Source organism: Hylobates moloch, unplaced genomic scaffold (genome assembly GCF_009828535.3).
Source record: "Hylobates moloch isolate HMO894 unplaced genomic scaffold, HMol_V3 SCAFFOLD_5, whole genome shotgun sequence".
NCBI classification, from domain to species: domain Eukaryota; kingdom Metazoa; phylum Chordata; class Mammalia; order Primates; family Hylobatidae; genus Hylobates; species Hylobates moloch.
In genome coordinates, this window is record NW_026652280.1 from 101,669,086 (window position 1) to 101,681,782 (window position 12,697).

The window sequence follows — 12,697 nt, forward strand, 5'->3', positions numbered from 1 at the left end:
TATCTATCTATCTATCTATCTATCTATCTATCTATCGATCCATCCATCTATGTATCTATCAATCTATCATCTATTTATCTACCTACCTATCTACCTATCTGTTATCTATCTATCTATCTATCTATCTATCTATCTATCTATCTATCATCTATGACTATCTGTCAACTGGTAAAAAAGACATAAATTTACTCTCTTTTTTTAGTGTGCATTACAGTATTGTTAACTGTATATACATTGTACAACAGATCTCTAGAACTTTTTCATCTTGCACGACTGTAACCCTATACCCTTTGAACAACAACTGTTTCTTCCTCCCCACAGTGAATACAATGTTACCTTTTGTTTCTTTTCTTTTCTTTCTTTCTTTCTTTTTTTTTTTTTGAGACAGATCTTGCTCTGTCACCCAGGCTGGAGTGCAGTGGCACAATCTTGGCTCACTGCAATCTCGACCTCCCTTGTTCAGGTGATTCTCCTGCCTCAGCCTCCCGAGTAGCTGGGACTCCAGGTGTATGCCACCATGCCCAGCTAATTTTTGTATTTTTAGTAGGGATAGGGTTTTACCATGTTGGCCAGGCTGGTCTGGAACTCCTGACCTCAAGTGATCTATCTGTCTTGGCCTCCCAAAGTGTTGGGATTACAGGTGTGAGCCACCGGGCCCGGCTATTCTCTTTTACTTATTTCTGCTCTAAACTTTATTATTTCCTTTCTTCTGCTAACTTTGAGATTAGTTTATTCTTCTTTTTCTAGTTCCTCAAAGTGTAAAGTTAGGTTGTCAGTTTGAGATCTTTCTTCTTTTTCTTTTTCTTTTTTTTTTTTTTTGTTTTTTGAGATGGAGTCTTGCTCTGTTGCCTAGATTGGACAACAGTGGCACGATCTCAGCTCACTGCAACCTCCGCCTCCCAGGTTCAAGCAATTCTTGTGCCTCAGCCTCCCGAGTAGCTGGGACTACAGGCACGTGCCACAAGGCCCAGCTAAGTTTTTGTATTTTTAGTAGAGACAAGGTTTTACCATGTTGCCAGTCTGGTCTCCTGACCTCAGGTGATCCGCCCACTCAGCCTCCCAGACTGCTGGGATTACAGGTGTGAGCCACCGTGTCCAGCCATCTTTTTTTTCTTTAAATTTAGCATTTACCACTATAAACTTCCCTCTTTATACTACTTTTGCTGCATCTCATAAGTGTTGGTATGTTGTGTTTTTGTTTTTATTTTCTCTTTTTTTTTTTGAGATGGAGTCTTGCTCTGTCTCCCAGGCTGGAGTGCAGTGGTGCAATCTTGGCTCACTGTGAGCTCCGCCTCCCAGGTTCACACCATTCTCCTGCCTCAGCCTCCTGAGCAGCTGGGACTACAGGCCCCCGCCACCACGCCTGGCTAATTTTTTTGTATTTTTTTTAGTAGAGACGAGGTTTCACCGTGTGGCTAATTTTTTTGTATTTTTTTTTAGTAGAGACGGGGTTTCACCGTGTTAGCCAGGATGGTCTCGATCTCCTGACCTCGTGATCCACCTGCCTCGGCCTCCCAAAGTGCTGGGATTACAGGCATGAGCCACCGTGCCCGGGCTTTCTCAAGATACTTTATAATTTCCCTTGTGGTTTCTTCTTTGACCCACTGGTTGTTCAAGAGTGTGTTGTGCAATTTCCACATATTTGTGAGTTTTCCAGTTTTCCTACTCTTATTGATTTCTAGTTTGATTTCATTGTGATCATAAAAAATACTTGGCATAATTTCAGTCTTCTTAAATTCGTTAAGGTTTACTGTGTGACCTAACATGTGCTCTCTCCTGGAAAATATTAAGTGTGTGTTTAGGAAGAATGTGTATTCGGATGCTATCAGGTGGAGTATTCTTTTTTTTTTCTTTTTTTCTTTTTTCTTTTTTGAGATGGAGACTCGCTCTGTCGCCCAGGCTTGGAGTGCAGTGGTGCGATACTGCAACCTGCGCCTCCCGGGTTCACGCCATTCTCTTGCCTCAGCCTCCTGAGTAGCACCCGCCACCATGCCCGACTAGTTTTTTTGTATTTTTCTTAGTAGAGATGGGGTTTCACCGTGTTAGCCAGGATGGTCTTTAATCTCCTGACCTCGTGATCCGCCTGCCTCGGCCTCCCAGAGTGCTGGGATTACAGGTATGAACCACCACGCCCGGCCATCAGGTGGAGTATTCTATATATACTCTTAGGGACAATTGGTCTATAATGTTGTTTAGGTTCTCTGTTTCCTTATTGATCTCCTGTCTGGTTGTTCTGTCATACATATATATTTTAAATGGATGATGGAGGCCAGGTGCAGTGGCTCACGCCTGTAATTCCAGCACTTTGGGAAGTTGAGGTGGGCAGATCACCTGAGGTCAGGAGTCCGAGACCAGACTGGCCAGCATGTTGAAACCCCGTCTCTGCTAAAAAATATAAATATTAGCTGGGTGTGATGGCACATGCCTGTAATTCCAGCTACTCAGGAGGCTGAGACAAGAGAATCACTTGAACCTGGAAGGCAGAGGTTGTAGCGAGCCGAGATCGCGCCACTGCACTCCAGCCTTGGCAAAAGAGTGAGACTGTGTCTCAAAAAATAAGTGAATAATTAAATAAATAAATGGATGGTGGAGGGTATCAAGTCATTGCAATATTTAGATTTAATTGAACACATATTTAGAGCAGAATCTTAGCAGTTTTATTTTAAAACGTTACAATATGTAAAACACTTCAGAAACTGCACACTTGGCAATGATTTAAGCATGATGAAAAATCTTAGCTGTCAACCTGAAAAATGTGCAAGCCAGTACATAGTTTAAGAAATTCCTTTAGGGCTCAGGAAAAGAACAATTCCTTTAGGGAGCACAGAAACAAACCTTGTGAAGACGGACTACTGCTTTAGGGAACAGCAGGGTCACCAGCAATGCAGAGTAGGTGCTACCTAGGAAGGCTTCCTAGAGGAGGCATGAGCTGGAATGGAACAGAAGGCAGGAGAGGGGCAGGCCTGGAGGGGGTGAGGAGGAAAAAGGCAAAGAGCCTTCTAGAAGACAGAGCAAGGATGATGGTGCCAAGGCCTTGTGGTGGTGAAGGAGGTGGATCCTCGAAGCCCAGGGGATAGGGGATCTCCTGGAAAATCCTGGAGGCAACTCAAGATAGAGCTGCTCTTCCTGCCTCCTCTCTCATTTTCCAGTCCTCAATACTGTGCCTGCTCCCTCTCACCCCACTCAGCATTCCCATCTTTCCTTCCAAAGGGAGAAGGGGTCAGATGTGGTTGCTCACGCCTGTAATCCCAGCACTTTGGGAGGCTGAGGCAGGCAGATTGCAGGCAGATTGTCAGGAGTTCAAGATCAGTCTGGCCAAGATGTTGAAACCCTGTCTCTACTAAAAATACAAAAAATTAGCTGGGCATGGTGGTGCACACCTGTAGTCCTAGCTACTCAGGAGGCCAAGACAGGAGAATCGCTTGAACCTGGGAGTTGGAGGTTGCAGTGAGCCAAGACCGCACCACTGCACTCCAGCCTGGGCGACAGAGCGAGACTCCGTCTCAAAATAAATAAATACATAAATAATAAATAAATAAATAAAAGGAGTTGGAAACTGGGGAGAGAGGGCAATATTATCTCTGTATCAGAGACAAGACAGAGACTTTCTTAGGAGGGGTGAGGGAACAGCTGCAGGCTGTTTGGGCCAGCCCCATCTCTGTCCCCAGGAACACTTCTGCTTCCTTGAGAGAAGATGGGCTTTGCTCCCCTCACTGCCCGCAGTACTTGGATGAAACCAGCCCTTCCACCCTACCAAGACTGTAGGACAGCTGGCAGGAAGTGAGTATGTGTGTGATGCTAATTAGAAGCCTGTTGCTAGGGGGTTTAAGGGCTCTGGGGAGAAAGCTGAACTTCAGAGGAGGTCAGAGGACTGTAACAGCAGGCAGAGCTTTGGCTTCAGAGCCTGGAGCCAGAGAGATCCCAAAGGAGAAAAAGCAGCCACTGGAGGGTCAGTGGGCTCAGCCTGTGGCCTCCCTCGGGACTGCTGGGGCAAGAGAAGGGCATGCCTCCCTTACCCAGGAGCTGTGAACCAGGTGCCTCCCTGAGCATATCAGGAGAGAGAAGGGCCAGAAGCAGGTCTCTGTGGGGCCTCACAGTGGAGCTGAGAAGGCCTTTCCTCTGTCTGGGGTCCAGTGCTGGCCTGGCCCAGTGTCTAACCCTCTTGGGACTGAAGTGGTGGGTGCCCCATAAGTTGCGCCTGTCAAACCCATCTGTAGCAGACCTGTCATTGTTTTTTATTTTTGAGACAGGGTCTTGCTCTGTTGCCCAGGCTGGAGTAGGGGTGTGATTATGGCTCACTGCAGCCTCGACTTCCTCAGTTCAAGCAATCCTCCTACCTCAGCCTCCTGAATGGCTAGGAGTACAGGTGCAGGGTCAACATGCCTGGCTAATTTTCAAAAGTTTTCTGTAGAGATGATGTCTCTTTATGTTGGCCAGGCTGGTCTTGAATTCCTGGGCTCAAGTGATCTTCCTACCTTGGCCTTCTGAAGTGCTGGGATTATAGGTGTGAGCTACCGCGACTGGCCTCAGATCTATCATTCTTTAACGTGAGAGCCTAGCTCATTTTGTCACATAGGGTAAGAAACCTGGCTGGGTGCGGTGGCTCATGCTTGTAATCCCAGCACTTTGGGAGGCCGAGGCGGGCGGATCATGAGGTCAGGAGAACGAGACCACGGTGAAACCCCATCTCTACTAAAAAAATACAAAAAATTAGCTGGGCGTGGTGGCGGGCGCCTGTGGTCCCAGCTACTCGGAGAGGCTGAGGCAGGAGAATGGCGTGAACCCAGGAGGCGGAGCTTGCAGTGAGCCGAGATTGCGCCACTGCACTCCAGCGTGGGCGACAGAGCCAGACTCCATCTCAAACAAAAAAAAAAAAAAAAAAGGAAACCTGAAACTATCTCTGTCAACTTTTGTATTTTCTGTAAATTTGGTTTTATTTTACATTTAGATTCCTGGTAAAGTCCCCTTTGAAAAACTACACAATACTTTCTTTGTCCAGTGTTATAAGTGTTGTTTTTGGCTCGGCATGGTGGCTCACACTTGTGAGCTCCCAGCACTTTGGGAGGCTGAGGAGGGAGGATTGTTTGAGCCCAGGAGTTCCAGACCAGCCTGAAAAACATAGTGAGAGTATACACACACACACACACACACACACACACACACACACAGGCACACAAAAGTGGATTTCTTTCTTTTCTTTTTTTTTAGAGACAAGGTCTCACTCTGTCACCCAGGCTGGAGTGTAGTGGCATGATCCTAGCTCACCGCAGCCTCAAACTCCCTGGCTCAAACGATCCTCCTGCTTCAGCCTCCCAAAGTGCTGGGATTACAGGTGTGAGCCACTGCACCTGACAAAAGTTTTTTTTTGAGACAGATTCTTGCTCTATCTCTCAGGCTGGAGTGCAGTGGTGTAATGTTGGCTCACTGCAATCTATGCCTCCTGGATTCAAGCAATTCTCCTGCCTCAGCCTCCCAAGTAGCTGGGATTACAGGCACCCGCCACCATACCCGGCTGATTCTTTTGTATTTTTAGTAGAGATGGGGTTTTACCATTATTGGCCAGGCTGGTCTCAAACTCCTGACCTTGTGATCCGCCTGCCTCGGCCTCCCAAAGTGCTGGGATTACAGATGTGAGCCACCATGCCCAGCCTGGCAAAAGTTTTAATGAGCACTTTCACATCCAAAGTGTTTTTGGTCCTCTTGACAACTGCAGTGAGATAAGAATCATGACCCACTTTTTACACATGAAGATGTCAAGGTTCAGAGAGGTGATGTGACTCAGCTAAGGACTCACTGCTAGTGACCAGGAGACTTGTGACTCAGACCTCATCTTTTATTAACTCTGTGTGGACTGCCCAAAGGGCAGAGATTCTTGTCTGGTTTTGGCCCCAATAATTATGGAGGACTAAGAATGTCCTCCAGAGGCCCTGAATAGTGGCTGTGTCGTTTCTGCTGCAGACTCATTTATTCATTCAATAAGAATAAAGTACCTTGAGGCCGGGCGTGGTGGCTCACGCCTGTAATCCCAGCACTTTGGGAGGCGGAGGCCAGCAAATCATGAGGGCAGGAGTTTGAGACCAGCCTGGCCAACATGGAGAAATGCCATCTCTACTAAAAAACAAAACAAAACAAAAAACCCCCCAAAATTAGCTGGGTGTGGTGGCGCAGGCCTGTAATTCCAGCTACTCGGGAGGCTGAGGTGGGCGAATCATTTGAACTCAGGAGGCGGAGGCTGCAGTGAGCCAAGATCGCCCCACTGCACTCCAGCCTGGGCGACAGAGCGAGACTCCATCTCAAAAAAACAAAACAAAACAAAACAAAACAAAAAAACCAAAAAGAATAAAGTACCTTGTACATGCCAGACACAGTAGATGCTGTAGCAAAAAGAGTAGAAACAGACATGCTTTCTGATTTTATGGGGCTTACAGTTTGGAGGAAAAGTCAGCAGACAGCCACATGGTCACACAAACAAGTGGATAATTACAAATTGAGATAACTTCTGAAGGATCACATTTGTAGGAATTTTTAACAAAGAAACTTGACTTAGCGTTGGTGTGGGAAGATCACTGAGGAGGGTACGCTTGAGCTGAGATCTGAAAGATGAGCGTAAGTTATCCATGCAAAGGGAGCAGGTGAGAGTGGAGTTGAGAAGGAAAAGGACTTTCCAGATAGAGGGTCCATCATGGGCAAAGGTCCTATGGCAGAAGGGAGCATGATGAGTTTGTAACTGAGAGACAGCAGGCATGGCTGAAGCTCAAGAGCAAGGAGGAGAGAGGTACCAGGCAAGGCTGGAGAAGTAGGCAAGGCCTTGGGGGACACAAAAACCAAGGAATGGTTTTTCTAGTGATGTGAATGTGTGTGTGTGTGTGCGCTTGTGCATGTGACATAGATTTGCCTTTTGGAAAATTTTACTCAGTCTGCATTATGGAAAAGATCAAGAGGGGCAGAATAGATGCAGGAGGACCAGCTAGGAGGCAAAAAATAACACCTAATATTTATTGAGTACTTACTTTATACCAAGTGCTATTCTGAGTATTTTGCATGTAGTAACTCCCTAATCCTTACGACCTTATGAAGTAAGGACTTCCATTATTTTCATTTTACAGATGAGGAAACCAAGGTGCAGAAAAGTTACATAAGTTGCTGGAGATCATAGAACTGATAAGTGGTGGAACCCAGACGCTCTGATTTCAGAGCTTCTGCTCTTTTTTTTTGAGACGCAGTCTTTCTCTGTCCCCCAGGCTGGAGTGCAGTGGTGCGATCTCGGCTCACTGCAAGCTCCGCCTCCCGGGTTCACGCCATTCTCCTGCCTCAGCCTCCCGAGTAGCTGGGATTACAGGCGCCTGCCACCACGCCTGGCTAATTTTTTGTATTTTTAGTAGAGACGGGGTTTCACCGTGTTAGCCAGGATGGTCTCGATCTCCTGACCTCGTGATCCGCCCGCCTCGGCCTCCCAAAGTGCTGGGATTACAGGCTTGAGCCACCGCGCCCGGCCCAGAGCTTCTGCTCTTAATTGCGATTGTCTCCTGAGCACTAGGGTGGTGACAGTGAGGACTCATGTATCATGCATTTAATCAACATGTACTTATGCAGTGGTCACTATGTGCCAGGCACTGTTCTATTTTTTATTTTTTGTTTTTTGAGGCAGAGTCTCACTCTGTTGCCCAGGCTGGAGTGCGGTGGCGTGATCTTGGCTCACTGCAACCTCTGCCTCCTGGGTTCAAGTGATTCTCCTGCCTCAGCCTCCCGAGTAGCTGGGATTACAGGCACCTGCCACCATGCCTGGCTAATTTTTGTAATTTTAGTAGAGACAGTGTTTCGCCATGTTGACCAGGCTGGTCTTGAACACCTGACCTCAGATGACCCACCCACCTTGGCCTCCCAAAGTGCTGGGATTACAGTTGTGAGCCACCGTGCCCAGCATTTTTTTTTTTTTTTTAAAGACAGAGTCTTTCTTTGTAACCCAGGCTGGAGTGCAGTGGCACAATTACAGCTCACTGAGGTCTCAACTTCTCAGATTTAGGTGATCCTCCCACCTCAGCCTCCTGAGTAGCTGGGACTACAGGCGTGCTGCCACCACACCCGGCTAATTTTTATTATTATTTTTTTTTTGTAGAGACAGGGTTTTGCCACGTTTCCCAGGCTGTTCTTGAACTCATGGGCTCAAGTGATCTGCCCATCTCGGCCTCCCAAAGTGCTGGGACTACAGGCATGGGCCACCACTCCCAGCCTCAGGCACTGTTCTGTCTCTGCCGTCACAGAACTCATACTCCACTCAGGTGGAGAGATACGATCAGTAAGCAGACAGAGAAATCCTATGGCATATGGAGAAAAACAAAGCAGGAAAGAGGACACTGAGTCCTGAGGAATGGGGCTGGTGGAGAGATGTAACAATGGGATGGATTTGGGAGAAATGTAAGGGGTAAAAAAATCAGGCCTTGATTATCAACTGAATCTGATGGACCAGAGAGAGGAAGGTGTCCAGGCAACTCCCATATATCTGGCTTGTGCAACCAGAATGGTAGTGCCATTCATTGATATAGGCAATACTGGAAGAGGCCCAGAACCCTTTTTCAGAGTGGGTGGGGAAGGAGGACATGTGGACACTGCAAGTTTAGTTTCATACATCCCTTTGGGATAGTGATGTCGTGATGACAAAATGGTAGTTGGGGGGTGCATGGCAGGTGCTGTAGCTCATGCCTGTAATCCTAGCACTTTGAGAGGCTGAGGCAGGTGGATCACTTGAGGCCAGGAGTTCAAAACCAGCCTGGGCAACATGGTGAAACCACATCTCTACTAAGCACGCACCAGTAATCCCAGCTACTTGGGAGGTTGAGGTGGGAAAATTGCTTGAACCCAGGAGGCAGAGGTTGCAGTGAGCCAAGATCACGCCACTGCACTCCAGCCTGGACGATAGAGTGAGACTCCATCTCAAAAAAAAAAAAAAAGAAGGATAGTTGGACATCCACATCTAGAGTTCACAGGGGAGGGCTGGATTGGCAATTTGGGAGCTAGAAACATTTAGATAGTAACCTAAGTATTGGGCATGGATGAGCTTGCCCGTGGCAAGCATGGAGTGAGAAGAGGGTCTGTCCAAAAGGCACGTCCAAATGCAGACTCCATATGCCCCCTTTGTCCTCAACCTGCTCTTCCCACTCTGGTTCACTGGTAGCTCTGTTTTCAGCATGGAGCCATTCATTGTTCCTTTCTATATTTCGCATTCCACGCCTTGTCTGTTTTGAAATCCTGCCAGTTCCATCTTCAATACATACCCAGAATTAATCCCTCTTTCCACTTCTACTGCTACCATATTGATCAGAATCATGGTTTTCTCTTACTTAGACATTCCAAGCATCTCCCCTTGGGAACATACTCACCTTATATACTCATATAGCAGCCAGAATCATTCTTTAAAAATGTGCTTCAGGCTGGGTGCAGTGGCTTACGACTGTAATCCCAGCACTTTGGGAGGCCGAGGTGGATGGATCACTTGAGGTCAGGAGTTCAGGACCAGCTTGGCCAACATGGTGAAACCCCTTCTCTACTAAAACAAAAATTAGCTGGGTGTGGTGGGCGTGCCTGTAATTCCAACTACTCAGTAGGCTGAGGCAGGAGAATCACTTGAACCTGGGAGGTGGAGTTTGTAGTGAGCCGAGATCGTGCCACTGCACTCTAGCCTGGGTGACAGAGCAAGACTCCATCTTGGAAAAAAAAAAAAGTTATGGAAGTAGATCATAATAAATGTTATTTATCAAAAAAGTACAATTTAAATTATTTTACTTGTAGTTAGCCAAAGGGAAAATGAACAAAATATTGAACTTCAGGTAATTTTTTTTTTTTGAAATGGAGTCTGTCGCTCAGGCTGGAGTGCAGTGGCCCGATCTCGGCTCACTGCAACCTCTGCCTCCCGGGTTCAAGCAATCCTCTTGCCTCAGCCTCCTGAGTAGCTGGGATTACAGGTGTCTGCCACCATGCCCAGCTAATTTTTTAAAATACTTTTAGTAGAGACAGGATTTCACCATGTTGGCCAGGCTGGTTTCAAACTCCTGAGCTCAGGTGATCTGCTTACCTCAGCCTCCCAAAGTGCTGGGATTACAGGCATGAGCCACTGTGCCTGGCCCTCACTACAGGTTTTCATTTTAGACAGTGACTCATGAATTCTTCCAGGGGGATGAGGAAAATAATACATTTACACTTCCATTTCCCGTACCCCAGTGTAGCACTATCTGATAGTTATATTTTGTATACAGTATTTACATTCTGTCTTGTAACGGTGATTTCCATGTAAGTTTAGCTTCAGTTCTCTGAATGCGATGCTCACAGACAGAGCGTTTAGCTTGGTTTCTTAATTCCTGCATCCTTAATGTGATTTATTATTAGGTTGGTTGAATTTCAAAGGGCCCTTGTTTTATGTATTCCCTGAGTTGTTTCTTTCAACTTGAGTCGGTTGCTTCTTGGCAGGGAATACAATTCTTGAGTCACTCTTTCTCTCTGAGCCCTGTAACCATCGGTCTACTGTTTGCTGACATTGTGTGTTTCATGGGAAAATCTCAGGGGAACTGGACTCTCCCCCCGATACACAGCTTGCTTTCTGTTCATGGATACTCTTCCTTTTTAAAGATTCTTTTTCTTTTCCTATTATTCTAGTGATGAAGTATTTCAAAGGTACAGAAAAGTACAGAAAATAACACAATATCTAATCATAAGTTTTGTTGTATTTGGACATTTTTCTATATTTGTATTAGATTGCTTTAAATAAATAAGTAAAACTTACAGATCCAGTTAAAGGCCTCTGTGTACACTTCCGTATTGTACTTGCACTTTCCACAGCTGTAGTCACTATCCTGAATTGTGTATTTATGATCCCTTTGATTGAAAAATTTTTGATTGCATGTGCACAAATTTCTAAACAATATATTATTATTATTATTATTATTTTTGAGATGGAGTCTTGTTCTGTTGCCCAGGCTGGAGTGCAGTGGCACAATCTCGGCTCACTGCAACCTCTACTTCCCAGGTTGAAGTGATTCTCCTGCCTTAGTCTCCCAAGTAGCTGGGATTACAGGCGCACGCCACCACGCCCAGCTAATTTTTAAACAATATATTATTTAGTATTGCACGTTTTTGCACTTTACATAAATGGTATCATAACGTATAAATTCTTCTGCAACTTCCTCTCTTGTTTAAAATAAGATTTTATTTATTTATTTTTTTTTGGGATGGAGTTTCACTCTTGTTGCCTAGGCTGGAGTGCAATGGCTCGATCTCAGCTCACTGCAACCTCTGTCTCCCAGGTTCAAGCGATTCACCTGCCTCAGCCTGGGATTACAGGTATGTACCACCTGTAGCTGGGTTTACAGGCATGCGGCACCATGCCCCGCTAATTTTATATTTTTAGTAGTGACGGGGTTTCTCCATGTTGGTTAGGCTGGTCTTGAACTCCTGACCTCAGGTGATCCACCCACCTTGGCCTCCCAAAGTGCTGGGATTACAGGCGTGAGCCGCCATGCCTGGCTAAAATAAGAGATTTATTTTAAGATTTATATTGATGGAGTTCATTCATTTTTACTACTCTATCATATTTCATTGTATGAAAATATCCTATTTATCTATAGTCCTATTGATGGACATTGGGCTGTTTTCAGTTTTTTTGGGTGATTTATTTTAAAACTATTTTATTATCTATTTTTGTTTGTTTGAGACGGACTCTCGCCCTGTTGCCCAGGCTGGAGTACAATGACTCGTTCTTGGCTCACTGCTACCTCTTCCTCCCAGGTTCAAGCGATTCTCCTGCCTCAGCCTCCTGAGTAGCTGAGATTACTGGCGCTAACCACCATGCCCAGCTAATTTTTTGTATATTTAGTAGAGACAGGGTTTCACCACGTTGGCCAGGCTGGTCTCGAACTTCTGACCTCAAGTGATCTGCCAGCCTTGGCCTCTCAAAGTGCTGAGATTACAGGCGTGAGCCACTGCACTTGGCCATTATTATCTACTAATTTAAAAATTTTGTTGCATTGCAGTCAGAAAAACATAATCTGTATAATAATGCAAACTTTTTTTTTTTTTTTTTGAGATGGAGTCTCACTCTGTTGCCTAGGCTGGAGTGCAGAGGCGCGATCTCAGCTCACTGCAAGCTCCACCTCCTGGGTTCATGCCATTCTCCTGCATCAGCCTCCTGAGTAGGTGGGCTACAGGCACCTGCCACCACGGCCTGCTAATTTTTTTTGTATTTTTAATAGAGATAGGGTTTCACCATCTTAACCAGGATGGTCTCGATCTCCTGACCTTGTGATCTGCCCCCCTCAGGCTCCCAAAGTGCTGGGATTACAGGCGTGAGACACTGCGCCTGGCTTTTTAAAAATTATTATTTATTTATTTATTTATTTATTTTGAGACAGCGTTTTGCTCTGTTGCCCAGGCTGGAGTGCAATGGCCCAATCGTAACTCACTGCAGCCTCGAACTCCTGGGCTCAAGCGATCCTTCTGCTTCAGCTTCCCTAAGTGCTGGGATTATAGGTGTGAGCCAACACATCTGGCCTTAATCTGATAATAGTGAATCTCTGAAATTTTTCAAGGCTTTCTTTGTAGCACCCAACATATTCAATATTACCTGTTACATACATGCTAGAAAAGAATATGCATTTTCTCTTTTTTGGGTGTGAAATTCTGTATACACCAATAGCTTAAGATTTTTTTT